At 36.5% G+C, this 19,734-nt stretch overlaps 1 protein-coding gene across 2 annotated transcripts in view; it reads right to left on the bottom strand.

Moving 5' to 3' along the window:
- CHRM3 (cholinergic receptor muscarinic 3) overlaps window positions 1-19,734 on the bottom strand; it is a 259,032-nt gene that overhangs the window by 117,770 nt on the left and 121,528 nt on the right. For both annotated transcript variants that reach the window (XM_083856984.1, XM_083856985.1), the window contains one exon: window positions 3,638-3,738. The gene's annotated coding sequence lies outside the window, so the exon portion shown is untranslated. The remainder of the gene's footprint in view (window positions 1-3,637; window positions 3,739-19,734) is intronic.

Raw genomic sequence — 19,734 nt, 5'->3', positions numbered from 1 at the left:
ATTACAAATGCATAGTTTGTGTCACCTTTTTTCCTCCAAGTAATTAAAGTTATTTATTTACACATAAATAAGCAGCTACGAATGAATAAATGGACCCCCAGTCTATGTGCTCTCCTCACCATCAACTACTGCACTGAGGTGGTAAAATAACTACAGACAAAGAGGAAATTGTTTCTAGAAAATTAATTTTGGCCATTATTCATCTTTATAAAGCATAATAGTACCTTACCCTCATGGATGAACCACTAGCTTAACATGCTGGCACAGACATACAACAGTCTAAACTGTGATGCTTGCCCTGAAATAACGTCACTCCAAGTCACTTCAAGTCACTTCAAAGGGAATAGACAACTAAACACTGTCAGATTTGGCTGACTCTGCAACTGCTTACAGCACGATCTCATGACAGCCACAGTCACAGTCACAGTCACAGACCACATGTGCTTTGAAATAACCCTTCCTTTTACCAAACCTACTCTTCTGCTCTACCTACTAACAAAACAAACAAATAAATAAATAAATAGATAAATAAATTAAAATACAGGTTTTCATTAGTATTGGATTAGGAGCTTGAATAATTTTTCAAGGGGTAATATATAGGAGCAAACATTTCTTTGTAACTACTCTATAAAACAAAGATCATTGCTCTGGTGTTGATTTCTGATTGAGTCGGTCAATTTTATCAATATCACAAAGTTTCAGGTAGATATTGAAATCCATTAAAATACTTACAATCAAACTTATGAACAAATACGAATTAATTTTTGCTGTTGCAGTAATGAGCAATGTAGGACGCCAGGCAGGTTCAAAGGAGTGCTCTCTATTGCCAAAAACACAGCCTTTTTAAGCAGTTAGCTGGTTATCATTTTCCACAGTTTTAAGGCACAACAAGCCCCAGTGAAGCAACCACCACACACCAGGATGTGGACATGAGGCAGTCACACAGTACAGCTCTCATAAGCCATGTTACAAGACCTCCCCTTTGTAGAGCCTTACCTATCAGTAACATTTTACAAATTGGGTTCTTTAAAATTATCTTTCTCCATATACTACTGTACAGAGCTTTTACCTCTGGCCCTTCTTACATGAGATATTATCCAGTTCACTCTTGAAAGTGACACAAATTGTATTAGAAATTGCACTTGGTTTTAGAGATCCAAGATGTACCACAACCTTTGCAAACATCCATGCTTCTCTAAAAGCTACTCAAGCACAAGAACTACTTGCATTATATGACAAATGCACATCATTATCCTTGCATTTGAGGTGAGATTTTAAGACCGTCAGTGCAGTCTAGCTAATGTACCTGTGGTAAGCAAGATAATGCTGTTCCTATTGATGAATATAACACGTTCAGAACAACTGACAAATTCTGCTTAGTCGTCTGCACACTTATGAATAATAAAGAACATTATTTTATTATTTCTTTATACATATAGTCCCTTAAGAGGCAGCACAACAGCATCATGTAAATCTAAAGCAAACCATTAGATTTATTTGCACAAATGGCTTTGTTGCTATTAATTTATTATCAAGAAAAAAATCCAAACAACAGATATCAGATATCAATCCCTGGCTTTTATGAAAATGGATTATATGGCTTGGTGCTTTAACCCTTTTTTTTTTTTTCTCACTGTTTCCATATGGTCACATCAGAGTCTAAGCGACAAGTATTTCATGTCTATACTGGAAGAGAGATTTGGACAGTAACAAAATGCACAGACGTTAACTAAATTAATTTAGATACATTCTTTATTACTTTCCTTTCAGACTAAAACTAAGCACAGATTCAGGTTTTTTTCAGGTGTCCTGAAATTTGGCATCCATTATAAAATTTCCTGCAATGGAACAATTGTGCCACTGACACCTACAAAAAGGACATTTGCCCATTCTCCTCAAACTTGATAGCCTCTCCAGCGTAATAAATGTCTTTTGGGATTGCTTCCCTACCCATCGTTACAACTGGGAAAGATTTTGGATGCTCAAAACAGAAAATATGAATCTCTTTTCCATTCTGGAGATAGCAAGCCATTTATGAATTATGATAACTTAAATTTAATTTTATCCACCGAACCAGAAAAACATGTTTTCAGTATTTATTAATAGAAATACTGCCATCCTAGGAAAATAAAAGAAAACAAAGTAAGAATCCTAAACCACAACCTTTCACTTTTTGCAAAATACTTGAAAAACATCTAATAAAAGCTGTAATATGGTCAACACAACATGAAAGGCAGCTGTGTATGTAACAGCACGCAATATACCTTGTCATAATTTCAGGATAAAGAAGCAGGGATAAACATTGTTACAGGATTCATCTGAGGCACCTGTTATTAAAACTGAAGCCATAAAAAATTCAGCCAGTACACTCTGAAAATGCTTTATTGAGATGACTTAGAAACCTTCTCCAGAGAGAACTGAGTGACTGAAATCTCAAGACACTCCAGAAACAATCACAACAAACTTTCAGTGTCACAGTTCCAAAAGACAATCTGAGGAATGTAGTTATGTGTTTGCTATGTGCAGAGACTGTGCCAGCATGTGTAAATACAGGCCATCTAAACCACTAGTACACATCCAAATTTACAGCTAATTTCCATAAAATTAGAAATGCAAACCAAGGTAGAGCTTTTTCAGTGTAAGGAATCTAAAAGAAACACCAATTATAATGTAGACACAAACTCTGCAGCTTACCAATTCATGTGAATTATTCTAAGTGCCACTTCAACTGAGACATAAAACAGCATAGCATACAAGGGAGAAAGCAGTCAAGAGACAATAAATGTTGGCAATTTAATTAGAACAATTTAGTCCTTTGCCTAGGTCTGCTAGCTCAGAGGGAGATGACTCGTTGAAACTAAATGCAACTAGCATATCAAAACAAAAAGGAAAAACACACTTTTCAAGAAACCAAATATAAATCATTGGATTCTTAATTTTTCTATAGCAAAACTGAACCATTTTGAAGGAAATACTGGTGACAAAATATTGGCTAAATTTTATATTTTGTTTGAAATTCATAGAAAACTTGAAGATTTGTGCAGAAGCTCAAGAGGAACAACAGAAATAACCTGAAGGTATCTTTCCTCTGATCATTAATGCAATGATACTCCTCTACTAATACCATGATACTCTTCTATTCTTCTTAAGACATAGAAGTTCATGCATGTAAACCTGCTAAGCCTAGCTCTTACCTGGCTAGCTCTTATTCTGCTAGCTGTGTGGCTGTAATAACAAGAAGCTCAAGGTTTACTAGCTGCTTCAGAACACATTCCATTTCTCTGCTGGGTTTTGTGCCTAAGCTGAAATTTTCACCACTGCAGCTGCTACTAAAGTTAGCTCAGGTACACCCACAGCAATGGGCATCACCTCTTGCCAGCACCTGCAAGTACTTAGAACAGATGTGGCAAGAAGACCAAACACATTGTGACATATGACAGTCTACTTTTGTGCCTCTGTTGACGATAAAATTCTTCAAAAAGTTGCAGGGTCTTAATGATATTATAGCCCATAAATTCCATAAGACCCCAACCCCACAAAGTGAGCACTCTTGCCAAAACCCAGACGTTTCCCAATATGTTGAATACTTTTACAGATATAGTGTGGATATAAAAAGGGTTTTTTGAATTTTACCTACATGGTTCAGTGAGGATCATCAGAGCAGCTAGTTGGATCAGACACTGTAATTCTGTGAACTCCTCTTTTGGAAACAAAACTGGTACTGTGTCAGCATGTAGGCTGTGAACAAAGCAAAAGATGGAACAATTATTAAAACAGATTATAGAAACATGGGGAAAGAACAGACATATAAGCTAAAAGGCCTCGTTTGGAACAAGACAAGACAAAAGCTTTTAATACTTTTTATTGCCAAATAACACTGTTTTTTCTTTTTACTTTTTTTCCAATCTGAGAGACCTAATTGAAAATAGAGGAACTCAAGCATGCATTTATCACACAGAGATCTGGAACAGTGGTAATAACATGGTACTGACAAGCCTTTGGGCTGCTCACATCTATCTCCAAAGGGCTGTGTTTGATCATAGTATTTTCAGATGATTCTGTTTTTCAAACCTCATGACCAAACTGGAACGAAGATAACAATTTCTCCAATATAGTACAAACAGTCATAGAACACAAGGTAGGACCTTTCCTGGCAAAAGCACAATCTTGACATGATAACCCAGCAAACTATCCATCTGAATCTTAAAAGTGATCAATTCTGGGGGATCCACCACTCTCCTGGGGAGATTATTATTTTAAGGCTGCAGCTGTAAGTCAGCAAGTAAACTTTTGTAGCTTGTGTCTGAAAATGGGCATCACCAGCATAGAGGAATGATGAGCCCATTCAGACCAAAGAGCAGGTCACACCAAAGCCAGAATTAAGAACTGGGGTCTTCTTCCCAAAATGATGCAGACTTTCAAGCTAACCACCTTAGAAAGTTGGTCTGGAATATAATTTTTCATGTAATAAAATAACAGAGGAAGCAAAAATATTAATAATTAAAACCTAAACAAAACACATTTCTCTGCAGAAGTTGTAAATTTCTGAATTCAGAAGTGTAGGAGAAAGATAAATGACTGACCACCATGTTCCATTTCATTATGTATAATTAGGGTCAAGCAGAACCATGTGCCATTATTCTCCCATTTATTGCATGCCATTGCAGCAAAAGGCTTCCAGACCCCTTTGAATAACTTAAACACAGAAGACTGAATCTAATCAAGATATTTCACAGTTTTTCTTAGTGTCTCAGCCTTTACCAGAACACCAAGGGATTTTATTCCCAGGTGTTATTGAAAAGGAGGCAACAGACCAGAGAGGGAATATATTCGCTATGCTGCATGCTCAGTTTCTCAGGAAAAAACCTAAAAAACACCACTAAAAACCCAACAGCAACAAGGGTGAGGTTACTCACAAAGCTAAGACTATATTCCAGTTAATTTACAGAAGGTAAGAAAATATACATCCATGTACAATGTTGTTCACTATCCATGTACACTGCTGCATGGCAGCCCAGCACTTGTAACACAGCTCTGACATGCCTTTAACCATGGAGGTCTCCCCCTCCTCTAGTAAAACACTCTGCTGGAAGAAAGTTTCTCCCTCCATGAACCCTGTACTGTCAAGAAATGCAGTGACTCAGAGTGGAAGCCAATCTGAGCACCCCCTTAAACCAAATGAACACAAGGGAGGCTGTATTTGAATGAACAAACAGAAAGAAATCAGATTAAATATGACCAAAATTTGTAAAATTTGTCTTAGAAGGAGTGCAAAGAAATTCTTAGCTAGACATGTCAGTAGAGCAACCCTTTCATAAGAGCCGGCTGAGAGGGTCCTATCACTCCAAACTCACTTCCTGAAACATTTCTTTTCCTAGGTTTTCTTGGCCTATCCATTACACTATTATAATGCTCTGGTCTCATCATTGCTTCCAGACTGACAAGGCACAGGGAGCATGTCTGCACTGGGGGTCACAAAGAAGGCAAAACTCTCAGAGAGAGGCAAAGAGCAGCCAGGGAGATGATGTGCATCATTAATCTCCTCCCACGTGAAAGGGTTTTCACTCTGTAAAGCCCTGGAAGAATCTCGAGGAGCCTTTGGTGCTAGAGCTTGATCTTTTGGCTCAGAAAGGAATTGTTCCAGACTTCTCAAGACAGCAGCTCTGATTTTAGTACTTCATTCCAGCAATGCAGCCATGAAGCTACACACTAATAATTCACTCATATAGCAAAACTACAATTTGCAAAGCACATACCAATTTTTGTTTAATTGAAGTCCCTAGAGGTTGAATGCTTACGTAGTGTTGACAACACGAAACAACAATGTGAATTACTCTTAAAAAAACTTGGATGTTTAAAAATTAATTGATCCATTTTATTTTATTCAGAAAGTATAAAAGTTGAAAAAGATTTCTCGTTTACACTATCAATGCAGAAAAATAATTTTAAAAACTCTGCTATGTGATCAAAGTCAGTTTTAAATAACTTGCAAAAGAGAAGCCTTTTTTTAGTTAGCTGAACCTCCTTTTAGTTGAGGAAATTAAGTTTCTGGCATTTAAAATTTGAATTTTAATAATTTCCCTCTTTTCAAGTTATTATGCTTTTAGTTAGCAAAAACCTAATTTATTATTAAATTAGCTTTTCAAGCTATTCTCAATTAAAAAAAAGAAAAACAAACTCCCAATAATTTTCTACTAGATTTTATTTTTATGCCATTACTACCAAGAATCCAGTTTTACCCTCCTAATAATGCAAGTTGTGACTCAGAGCTTTGGATTTCATTGCCTTAATTTACAATAAACTAAGTCTCCTCAAATAAGCTCGTGCTGTTTGTATATTCAGCTACAAAGCTAATACACTCTACTCTTTATGAACAGTGACCAAGGCCAGTTTACAATCCAGCTTGTGCAGAGCATCAAGCTCCAGTTGAACAACCCCAAACAAACACCAAAGCCCCATTCCAGGCATCAGCATGAACCTGGACCTATTTAAGCCATCATCAGCCACCTCTAACCTCATTTACTATGTGTCTGTGCTAGAAAATTTAATTTAGGGGTGCTTCTTGGCACTGGCACCCAAACTCTGCCATAAAACTGTGGGAGTGGTCCTAGCAGGATTTTAGCTTGGGTGTGGCCTGGGACTCAGCACAGCCAAGGAATTTGAATTATGCTCTGCACACATGGGCACACTATGTGAAGAGGACTGAAATTTGTGGCACCACAAATACAGCTATGATTTCAATGAAAAAAAAAAAATTAAAAATGCTGCAGTCAGGATAGGCAGGCACTCGGTGTTCCAGGTACAGAACTGAAAAACACATTATCATATTTTATGACTTGTACAATTCCTTTCCTATTCATGAGAACCCCTGCTTAAAACAAAAAGGGACTCTGTGTGCTGCCTTTAGCTTTTTACTTATCATTGATAAAATCTCACTTGATACCAGAATGTCAGAAAGGCCTCTAAATAAAGAGAAGTACTTTTGTGAAAAGCAAAACTATGGATTTAGTAATTTGTACCCTGCTTACTTGAGAAGACAAATTTGGATGCATTAACTCTGCACTGAGAAAATCAGCTCCCATGTTTCATCAAGTAGGTTCCTTTCTATGACAAATAAAATTCACAGACTGGTAAAAACTTTATACATAATAAGGTAATAAAAACTTTATATATAATAATTTCACATGAGTGTGTATGAAGAGCGATAAAGGTGATCTCATGTGTTGGAATCATTTAAATTAACTATGTTCAATTTTTGTCTTTCTATAAGGACAAAACAGGCCTCAAAAACTTGACTCAGTTATGTATTTTTATTTCCTTACTGAAATAACCTATTAAAAATCAACACTTTCACACATCACATTTTTAAACCTCAAAAATGCCTACAGAGGAATCTAAATAGATAAAAAGCATTTTAATAGTTGAATGAATAGGGATAATAATGAATGTGATCCTGATGCCAAAAAAAAGTCAGAAAAAAGGCAGTTTCTCTTTCCAATGGACTTTAAGAACAGAAAATATTTTGTTTCTCAAGCTTCAGACATAAAAGATCTGGAAGTCAGAAGCATCTCTGCCTTGTACTTCTTTCAGTGGATCTCATTAGAAAGAGGTTAGGATCATTCTGGACCAAGACAGTATCAAAGATGGATGGTAAAAGATTGATACTGCAATATTTGTACACTTGAAAAGTGCCTCTCCACTTTTGGAGAAAATATGACAGAAAAATGTTCCATGTATAGGTCAAAACAGAATTTGTTTGCTGGGACAAATTCAATATCACACAAATTCATCCAGCTTGCTCTACTTTTATTTTTTCAGGATGGCTAAGAACAACTATTTCATGCTCCTTTCCTTCTAGTGATTAACATCCTGATTTAGGACAACGCTCTTGGTGAAGACATGTCAATTCACAGTACTGTCTTAGCCAACTCTCTTTCAGCTGCTAAAGAACTAGAACCCTTAATCTCAGTTTGAAGTTCTGAGGAGTATGGTAAAACAAAATCCAAACATTTCAGATATGATTTTGGTTTGGTAGTCTTATAGCTCAAAAATTGTTCAATCTAGACATACCACATGTGTTTCACTCTAGAATAGTGACTTCAGTATTTTATTGACAAAGCTGACTGCCTGTTACAGAAATACTCAGGACTGCTCAGCATAAAGGTGTTCAACTCAGTTCTGTTAACATACAAAGCATCTCAGAAGTGCACTACAGTGTCTGAATAATCAGTAGAACAAGCATCTAGGAAAAAGGAAAACAGAAAAAAAAAACATTAGAGGAATACTTCAATCTAATTGCTCTATTACTTTTCTACATATCTGGCATAAAACTACAAAAGCTTTTTAAAATTTGCAAAGTGATTACACTCTCTCTTAGATGGTTGTTCCTTTAGGTGCTTATTGATTCCTGACTACTAGTGTCTCTGACAAAGGTTATTATTTTACACTAAAATCTTCTAAATGTCATGTATAAATTTATATGACGCTAATAGATTATAATGGTTAAACAGACCAAAACAGGAAGCTCACTATTTAGTGTAGAGTTGTCAGGATTAATAATTTAGGAAGTGGTTACACTTAAGTTTAGATATCTTTGCAGTTAAAGGCATCTACCCCTGAGCTGTACAGGCTTCACAGTCAACACAAGAAAAGCTACCACACCAAAGAGCTGATGTGTCTTAATTGTTGGCTCTAGGATGAGTTGCAGTAAGCCTTAGGAGGATCTCATGTTCACTATCCATTATGCAGCACATCTAATTCTGCTTTGATGAATCCCTTCCTGAGTGTTCACTTCTCATGATCACATATTGGTATCCTTAATTGTTCCATCCACTGTTTGGTCTATAAATATTCTGATCCATCAAGGCATTGGAGAGAAATTAGTCTCCACTATACACATGGAAAAAATCCCATACCCCTTCTTGTAGAAGACAGCCTTATCTGAAAAAGATGTCCCAAGCAAACGTACTGTTCCATTTCTTTCACAAAGTTTCACTTTAGCAGCTACTCAAAAGTTTCAAGATATTCATGACTCCTGTGTTGGCAGCCTTTTCTTCACACATCTCTGCAACTAATAACTCCCCCTCCAATGTGGTTTTTACTGTAATTGATTACTCTAAACACAAAAAAAAAAGTCTCACAAAACAGTAGACTTTTCAACATTTGAGGAAATATCTGGGTGTGACTTATGTACACAACATACATCTGGTGTGTTAAATCTGAGAAAGTGGGAAAGCACAAGTAAAATTTTGAATTATCGTGAGGCAGCTGAACATGCAGTGAGTAATATGCTGCTTTATCAGTTGGAAGCAGATGGACTTTCCTGAAAAGGAACTGTAAGTCTGTTAATGGAAATGTGCAGCTTGTTCACTGGAATACCCAGGTAGGAAATGTCCCATAATTTGGCCTTTCCTAACTACACTTGCCAGGCAGTACAGGAAAATCCAAGTAATCATGAATTTCTTTCTAAACTCCATTTTGTATCAAGCATACACAAAACAACCCAACAAATGCTTTAATGAAAAATCTGATGAGAAATTCTGGGATTGATGATGTTTACAAGCAAAAAGAAGAGACAAGCTGTTGGGTGGAGGTGAAATAATCTCTGATACCCATGTACCAAAAATCCACTCTTTTACCTCCACAGTGCAGCCAACAGCTTGGCATGGGGTCACCTGCCCTCCTCCAGCCTCAACTGGAGCTTTTGTGGAGCAGGTGCCTTTCCCTATCTGGGGGCAGGACCCTGGGATGGAGACGTCCGTGGCATCTCCTGGGGCTATTCCAGGCACCCAGAGGGTCCCTGGGAAGGTAAAGAAGACAACCCTGCATGCCCCAGGGACAGCAGCAAACATGGCAGTACTTAACCTCCAGGGTGAATGTCACTAGAAACAATAAAATAAAATCAGCTAAGAAGCCTTGGATTCACCTCTGCTCTGGGCATCCCTGTCCATGCTGCAGGGCCCTCTGTGAAGGGGATGATGCCAGATGCAACCTGTGCCAGCTGGCTCCAAGGCAAGCACCACAGGGTATGGATGAGCCCTGCAGTTGCAAAGGCTGTGGTACGTGTGGCCCATGGAGAGTCCAAGCTAGAGCAGGCTCATCCTAAAGGACAGCAGCCTGTGGATGCCTCAGGCTGGAACAGGGAGCAGCATGAGAAAGGAGCGACAGAGAGGAGCTACCATCAACTGACCACAACCCCTGTCCCTGTCCCCCTGTGCCACCTGAAGAAGCAAAAACCAAGAGAAAGCTTCACTCTGCAGAAACAGTCCCGACCCCAATGGGAGATTATTGTAAGCATCTTTTGGGAATGTGGCATGCCTCTGCTCATGCCTGAAAACCTGTTAACCTCTTAAGGTCACTTGCAGAATGGTTCTCTGTGGGCTGAAATTAAAGAACTGTTATTAATTTTGTATTGAATCAGTATACAGAACTTCAGTATTGGAAAAAGTAGCTCAAATAATTTCTTTCTCTATCAATACAGTAATTTTTTTTTTTTTTTTTTTTTTTTTTTTTTTTTTTTTTTTTTTTTTTTTTTTTTTTTTTTTTCCCTACAAAATAAAAAGCTAAACAGCTTTTTCCTGGTGGGGAGAAGGCATGAGGAAGGAAAAAGAAAGAAAGGAATGATATGTGAAAAGATGAAAAAATCCTGACATGAGGCTCTTTGTGTCATTAAATTCACAACTTAATCAACAAATCAGATCCCCAAAATGACAAAGTATACTGTATCATCCCAATGCTTTACTAAAACTAGATAACCCATGGAAAATAAGCCAGTGGCTTTGCTATCACGGTTTAACTCTTCTGCTCAGATAATACAGGTTTGGCTTTGCTCAGGATTTATTTAATTCTGAGTATTAGGAAAAGCTTGGAACTGATTACTACCAAGGGCAGTAGTAATCAACATCTGTTGTTGATATACACTTACTCAGATGAGTTAATATGAGTAAAACAGTGTAAACGACTCCAAAGTATATGAACTCAGTGGTACGGGAGATTAGGCCTTAATGGGATATATCTATGAAAGCAGCAGAATGACCTCTGTGCTAGCCAGGACAGAGGATCAGTGCAGACCAGAAGGTCTGTGTGCTGTACTTAGGCTTTGGCTCCCACGGGCACTATCATAAGAGCAGGCACTTCAGACTGATTCACCATAATCACTGCTGCCATGCAGCACTGCTCTGCTATCCTGTCATTTCACAGGTCATTATAGTAATGGAAGTGCTGTCACCTAGATAAAAATGTAAAAGTACACATTTCTCTTGAGAACTGATGGCAACCTCAGCCACATTTTCTAGCTGGAATTAACAAGGGTTTTGCCTATGCATGTTTCCTTCTGTATTTCAATTTAATCGCCTTCTGTATTTCAATTTAATCAAAGAGGAGGTGTTGTTTCTATACATGCACAGTAGAAGTGATGTTCCCTACAGCATAATAATTCTCTTTATCCTGTGCATACAGTTTTCACAGTGTTGCTTTGGAAAGCAAAGAAAATGATGGGCTTTTTCTGAGAGATGATATGATTGGAAGTGACTTAGTTTTTTAAATATTTCAGAAAAATTAGATGTCTTAGAAACTGGGGAAAGGACTCATATCTGTTTTCTTTCTGTTACAGGCTGAAGTGTGGAAGTGGAAAATTATTTCCATCTTCAAGAAAAGCTTAACCATACCTGGCTAAATCCAAAGTGATGTGAATCAATGCTACCTACCAGCAATAGTAAATTTTTCAGGTACCCAGCTAGATTCTGTAAAAACTAAACTATCTTTAAGCCAAAAGCCAAATCTGAAGGTAAGATGGGAAGTAGTCTGGTTAGACTGGAAGGGACTGCTGTGTTTGGCTTTATTGTAGCCTTTCCCTAGACTATGAGAAACAGTGTTTTTCTTACTAATAATGTTTTATTTAACATCTTTTCCACTTCTACAGGCACTTAAGCTATTGGCAATGGCCTTCATTTCTTATACTATCTTTCTGTAATTATGCTTTTGACTTTTTAAGTTATATATTCAGCAGCCACCAGTAAGATATCAGTAAAATGTTTTATGAACCTTCTGCTCTAGGAATTTATTGAATAATTGCAGTGTTGGGAAACAATCCTTAAAACCACAGGTACTTCCATTCCTATGGTACACAATTGTATTACCTTTATGTTTCTGCTGAAGTAATGCAATTCAAGACTTAATAACAATATTAAATTGCATAACTAATTTAGAGGCATTAAGGAACACCAGGATGTATTGAGACAATTAAGATCTTTAGCAGCATTACCTTATGATATTTTCTGCCTCTGGAAGGCAACATAATACTAGCCCATCATCAGCCCAAGCAAAGGCTCTCACCGGGATAAGATTTTAAATTACTTAATAAAGACTTTAACAGACAAAAATTCTGCAATCGTCTTCATGGAGTTCCTAAGTCAAGTAAGGTCCTCCTGATTTATTATAAGATAATAATGTAATTACAGAAATTATGCATCTTTCTGACATTACAGAAAATGAGACAGAAAGCTCAGCTATTTTTCTAAATGCAGCAAAAGGAAAGTCAAAGAGAGAGAGAAAACCCTCAAGGCTGAGCACAGTCTTACATTAGTACAACAGAATACCAATGCAGAATAACCAACAGAACTTGTTGTGCCTTGTTTTCCTTGCCAAAAATGTGTCAGTATGGGTAACTTTTAAATTAACTGCATTCAGGAGGAATAATACCACTCCAGTGATACAAAAATGATAACTGCATTCACTGTAAAGAGTATTAATATTTTTTTTTTCCATCAGAAATATCCCTATGGTTTAACTTCCCAGGGATGTAACAAAAGCCCTGAAGAGAGCTGTTGTTACCATGTAACTTAACTATTTATTTTATTCTGATGTGAATCATTCTGTGCAGGAGCTTCTCCCCAGGATCATAGGAAAAAGCCCACTGGATAACTTAGATTAAACACCCAATACCTAGACAGGAACTTTAGGCAAGCTGGACTCTACCCAATACTAAGCCAAAAGTCTGCATAAAAATCTATCCTTTTCCTTTGTATAGAGCAGTGACAAACTCAAGATCTGAAGATTTTTCAAACCAGAAAATATCACCTTCTTCCCCACCATGTGAAAATGGTCTGAAATCCACTGATTACTAAACTAAATTTCTAAGTCACCAAAGTAACTAAATTCAGTGATTACTTCCTGTGTTTCTACCTGATTTGCTTTGCTGTTGTTTAATTAGCAACATTCATGAACAGAAATCTAAGCATTATGAATGTGTAATGAGGAAATTAGTCTGATGTATATAACAAGTAATGCTAGATAGAAAGAAAATCATGATACCACCAATCTTTGTAAACATATGTCAATGGAGAAATCAGCTGGCTTCAGGATTCATAGCTGAACTTTGGGTATTGACAAGAACATTGCCAAGGATGGCATGTTGTTGGACTGAGCCCTGAAGCAGGGAGGAGAGCCAGGTGTTACTCTGTATATTTCTTCCAAATATAACACATCCCTTAACCACCCTTATCTCTAGGAAAGAGACTGTCTTTGCATTGTCCAGATTATTCTGAGAACATGAGGCTGTAATATCACCCTTTAGGCACCACTCATGCCACCTTTCTTTCAGTACAGGTTCACTGACCTGCAGATATCTTCCTCTGTAAACCTTGGTAAAGCACACATAGATAGCTTCAACTGGCTTTAGGGGAGTACTTCATGCCTTCTTATTTTTTAAAAAACAGTGCTGCCAGCCAAGCAAATATATTTGTTACAGACAGGAACAGCAGCTCAGCAGCTGCCTTTACTCTGAAAATTATCTTTTTTTAAGAAAATAAATTTTCTGTATATCCTTTTTTGCTGTCCAGGAATAAGGTCATAATCTTGTCCTACATTAAGTCAATGAAAGAAATCAAGTGTCAACACCCATGAAGAAAAAAGATGATGAAAAAAGAGAAGCAAGCATTCCTAATTGCTCAATATCAGTACTATTCTGGAAGACTGTTCGGCAAAGCACTGCTGAAAACTGTTTCTGGTGTCATCTATTCCTTTAAATAGTAGTTTTCTTTTATGGGGAGCTAATTTAATGGCAATATCAGCTCAAATCATAGGTTGGTTCTTTAATAGCTAGTAATTTTCAAGGACAGCCTTTAGACCTTGCAACAAGCAAACAAATGCCATTTATAAAACTTTTTTTCCTTACTATATAACTTCAAATAAGTCAATTTTTCAAGGTTCTGCTATCTGTATGAAAATAGCTCTTTCTCAGCCTAGTAAAGAAAAGAAACAACTAGCAAAATTTTAATAAGACTGTTAATTCAAAAAGCGGTATGAAATTACAAAAATTGTGTTGATGCCTCAAACACACATATATGCATTAGATGTAAAAATGCCATTTATTTAAAAGCCTACCACTCTGAAAGAGAAGAAAGAAGTGTAAGGAAACCCATGATGGGTAATAAATAAGAAGGGTCCAGCAACGCAAGTTCCTGGGTGGGGCTTATAAACTTTCAAACAGGTGGAATCATCTTATTTCAGGCAGACAGATAGTAGCTGTTGGCTGTTTACTTGCAAATAGAACTGAGGTGAATTTCAAAGCAAAGCTGGTTGATACAGAGCTTTGCCCTCATGCAGAGAACAGAATTTTATAGTGGACAGGATTTTGACAATTTTTTTTTAAAGAAGCCCATGCTTTTTACAATGGTCTAGCATTTAAATGACTTGGTAAACTCAAGATACTCTCCAGCAAATGGATGTGCAAACAATCTGTGCCTATTAACTTTATTCACAACCTTTTCCCTAAGATTTTATACTTCAAAGAAGAAGCATGCACGTTGCTTGGGGGAAGGGAGGAAACTCCACTCAGCATGTATCTTCCTCAGCCTGTTTCTGGTAGTTTTAACAGTGCAACAGCACCTACCAAATGTAGAGCAGACTTGCGGTGCTTTACTGTAGTTTTCTTCTCACAAGTCTGAGATTATTAAAACCCTCATAACCCACATTAGATTATAGAAAAGAAGCTCACCATCAATATACTCTGCTGCTCTGAAGTGGTTGGTTGTTGCCCATATCCTCAGCTCACAGTAATCCCAGTTACTAAACTGCTGCAACCTAAATATTCTGTTCAAGCCAAAGCTCACCTCAAAGGTAAGACGCACAAGGAAAGGAGTCTCTCTTTTCCAATTCTAAATGCACTGTGCTCAAGAGGAAGAATTAAGGTCACTGTTTCTTAAAAGATTATTTTGATGAAATTCTTGCTTATTCACTACCATACACAAAAGCTTTCAGTGAAAGAAAAAAAAAATCCAAACAATTCACCCAAAACCCAAACAAATACTGTAGGAGCAGAAAGCTTACATGATTTTTATTATAGGTTGAAAGTAATGTTTAGGTTTTGCTACAATATTTCTGCTGCACTGAGCATCCTGCAAGCCTTAATGCCAACCAGTTTGTATGGCATTACAGAAGTTCCAGGGGGCTCCTCACAGACAATCAAGTCTCAAACCAGGATTATCTCCAGAGTAAACAGAGGAACCACATATGTGCTCCAGAACAAAGCCTCACAGAGAAATTTCCAGCTACACTTTTCTTTATTTCCCTCTTTTGCCTTTCTTCAATGCAGGACTGTTTTCCCTTAGCTTGCAGTGCAAGACCTACTGACTCCTCAATCCATCTCTATCTCTTTAAGAAAGTAGTTTGCTGAATTCTAAAAGAATTGGGAAGCTGGCAAGATAGCTACATGTTCAGCAGTGGCGTATTCTAGGACAATGCCCTGCAAGTCACATCTGAAAATATGTCGAACTGTAACTCATTCACTAGAAGGAAATTGATTTTTTCTTCTGTCAGGGAACCAGTAAACTTTCTTATGTCCAGATTAATTGTATCTACTAACTTTAATTTTCCAGACACAGGATGAGAAGATTGACTACTTGGGAATTCTGTATCTATAAAGATACAAGTCAAAAACCAAAAAACACCTTTAAGCAAATATTTAATATCAAGAATAAAATATAGACATAAATAAAGTAATAAATCAAAACAAAGAAAAGAAGGGAAAGAAATTTAATCTCTACATATATCTAAACTGATCCTGAAGAGTGTTTTATCTATTTGACTAGAGAAATATCCAGCTAAAATATTTTAAGAGTTTTAATGATGGAAAACCTTTTTTGTTATTAAACAGAAGTTCTTCTGCTTGTTCAGAAGTGACAAAAATACACCTCAGATTTACATGCTAACATTATGGCAAGAAAAGGAAAAAGGACAATTAGAAAATGGTCTCACTCCTCCTAATGTATTCTGGGATTTAACTTTTTTCACTTGCATCAATAAAAAACAAGTTCCTCTTTACAAGAAGGCATTCTAACATCATTGTATTGTTACTGTTTGGAAGATTAAAGTTCTTTTTATTGCTAAAGGAATTTCAAGAATCCAGCCATATGTAGTCTTTTCAGTTAAGGTTAGTTCTTCAAATAGAGATCAAGCAGATATAAAAACATTGCCATTTTATATGCTTATTGGAAGTGATTTTTTTTTTAGCTTTCCAGTTTTTAGCTATAATCAGATTTGATTTATGCAGAAAAATGTTTAATTTTGAAAAAAAATGAAAATAATCTTAGAAAATAGTTATTCAACAGAGATGTGGTTTGGGGTTTATACCTCTATTTTTTCAATTTTTTGTTTTAAATGTGATAGCTAAACTTCTTCAAGTTATCGCTTTGTTTGTTTGTTTTTGTTTTTTTTCTTTTCCTGTGGAATACTTATCAAGAAAACAATCTTGATTATTTAATACAATGATCAGTGTCAAGAAACAGAAAGCAATTATTTACAAGTAACTGTCAAGTCCACTTGTGGTTAGACAACAATTTAATTTTATTGACAAAAAGCGATGTATTGTATTTTTAGGTTTCCTGTTACCAAAGTTAGCACAAGAGCCCCTGAGATTGGCTCAGTTGTTTAGAGGCCAGTGCTAATACAAAAAGGTTGTGAGATCAATGGACCATTCACTTAAAAATTGGACTTGATGATGATCCCTGTGGGTCCCCTTGAACACAACTATTTTGTGACCTGTGATTTAATACTAGGCTGGCACACGTTTTGCAGTCCTGAATAGTAAGCACGGCATTTCCTTGAAGCTGAAATATCAAGGGAAAAGAAAAAGAAGTTGAGTTGTACTTACAGATAAACATTCTCATTCAGGGTGCCTGAAATCCCACTAAGCTATATAGCACCCCTAGTCATGCATTGTAATACAGAACTACAGCCCAAAAATGCACACCAAAAAAAAGAAAAATTAACATACAGGCAAAACTCACATAATAAAGCAAATATTCATTTACACTTAAAGTAAAAGTGTCTAAGCCTTCTCTTGTGTCTATTTTGAGCCATGTTGTTCCAATAATCTGTGAAATTATTTGCTACAACACATGTATCTGAGGTTTCCACATGCTGATGTGAAACACAGCAGCCATCACAACAGCGACCCAACTGTCCATGTGCCTTGTGCTGCACATTTAATTTTCACAGAACATTTCCAGCTCCCAGCTGTATCACAGTCTGTATCTTGGGGCTCTCTGGCAATATATAACACGCAGATCATTTCACTTCCAAAGTGCAGAGAACATATTTAAAAGGCCAAGAAGTCACTTTGTTATGAGAACAGCTTAGAAGTTCTTCCAGCATGTCAAGCCCAGCTGCCTTAGGAGCCCATCAAGAGCCAGATGTCAGAAAGTATCTTGCAAGAACTTGCCATTTGCATCCTGTGATTGCCATTCAAGAAGGAAAAAAAGGTGGATGTACCATCTGATGGGACAGGATGGCTGACAATCCCTGCAGAGTTGTACCCTGATCAAAAGATTTAGAAGACTGAAATAAGAGATTAAAATTAATGGATAACTAATGATGGGCAGCATATTTACACCTAAACCTAAACATATATTAGGAAGTAAAATACAGGTTTGTTTTTTTGTTCTTTAATTATGCCAATTAGTTACATATTTTTGTAATTCTGTAAACTTAATTTGCTTATTACCACAGCTAAATTCTGGGACATTCTAAATACTTGGAATGGTAAATGTAATGGGAGCAATTTATTTTCTTTTTCCATTTGTGTTCGACTGTACCAAATTAACAGGGTTTTTTTCTTTCACTTGACCTGGGGACCTACACAGTGAAACAAGATCAGTATTGGGTTTAGAAGCAGGAAATAAACAAGTAGTGAAATGGACAGAATAACAAATTTTGAAAGTTGTAGACAAATGCTTGTCCAGCTATCAGAAATAACACCTATAAATGTGCGGATATATCTAAAAAGAGACTTCTTAAACTATACTATCTTCATTTTTTCCACACTTTATAAGATTTGTTTAAAACTAATAAAAGTATTCATTCTTTCTAGGGAACTGCAACTGAATTCTACAGTTCATAGATCCAAAATAATGAATTTAAAGTTTACACAAACTGCTTAAGAGTAGAAGCATGTTGCCTTGGGGAATTTGTCTTGTTACAAGTTCCTAGAGATATACATGGAACTCAGATGAAGAGACAGTCCATAACCCATGCTCTGTCCTTGAACCAGCATTTCCATCAATATTTTACTGCTCATTTCTAAAACAATCAGATAACTTTCCCTTTGATTTGTGACTTCAAAGCACTCAAAGTTTTGGATCTAATTTTTTTCTGATTAAATACTTAATCTAATAAAAAGTCATGTACAGGACAATTTAAAAAATATTTTCCTACAAAGGATGACAATTTCTTTGGAATCTTTCTTGTTCCAAGCAACCCTGGGATCATCATTAAATACTGGCAGCTTAAAGATTACCTCTGTGTATTTACCAAGTCTTACCCCAGTTCTGACAAGATAAGATGAAAGAATAGTGTTACTAGCCAGAGTCAAGAGTTATGGCAGTCTAATATTCAGACCACTTTGCATGATAACAGGATTCTTTTAAAATAGAATTTTGAGTGGGGTTTTTTTTGTTGTTGTTCTTTTAGGTTTGCGTTTTGGTTTTTTTTTTGGTCAGCTGTTTGGATTTTTGTTTTGTTTTGCCTTAATGTAGGATAAGAAGTCATAAAACATAAGTAAATGGAAAAGAACAGCATTTTCTAAAGAGACAGCTGAAGTAGTCGAGTAGCTATATAAAGGAATATTATAAAATGCATTGCAGGGAAAAAAGAAAAAAAGCTCTCTAATTTTTGTACAAGAGTCAATGCAAAGCATGGGTTACTTCTATATGCATTGTAATTGATGTAATTTGATTTCAGAGCCAACATTTTCCTTGTGCAATTCTCTGCTTTTTTCTTCCCCCTGGTCATGTTTTTTAGCATACTTGATCAACTGTGTTTCTCCCATGAGGATGCTCAAAGCAAACCCATGACCAAATCAGTTGCTGCCTAGCCCATCATTGTAGGGTAAGGTAGCAACAATATTCCTTTTTCCCCTCACAAAAAATTAAGTAGGATATAATATTCAAAGAACACTTTCAAGAGAAAAGCCAGCAGCTTCTGGTCTGAACCTGACTATACAAATTTCATGCCAGATTTGAAAAGAATAAACTAGATTATAATTTATAAAAATACTTGCAATAATGAAGCCCATGTGTTCTTTCATCCTTCTTTCAGTCCTCGACTTACCTTCCCTTCCACCTCTGTAAAAAAAAGTCAATCTCTTAAACTTACTTTTTCTTGATCTGCAGCATTGTATTTTTTGTGGGTGTTGCCTCTTAAGCCTCTAAGTAATTTTCTTTTTTAAATTTCATGTCC

The sequence above is a fragment of the Zosterops lateralis genome (assembly GCF_965231275.1).
Source record: "Zosterops lateralis genome assembly, chromosome: 3".
Taxonomy (NCBI): Eukaryota; Metazoa; Chordata; class Aves; order Passeriformes; family Zosteropidae; genus Zosterops; species Zosterops lateralis.
Note: the sequence above shows the minus strand (reverse complement) of the source record. Positions and strands in the feature narration are given on the sequence as shown.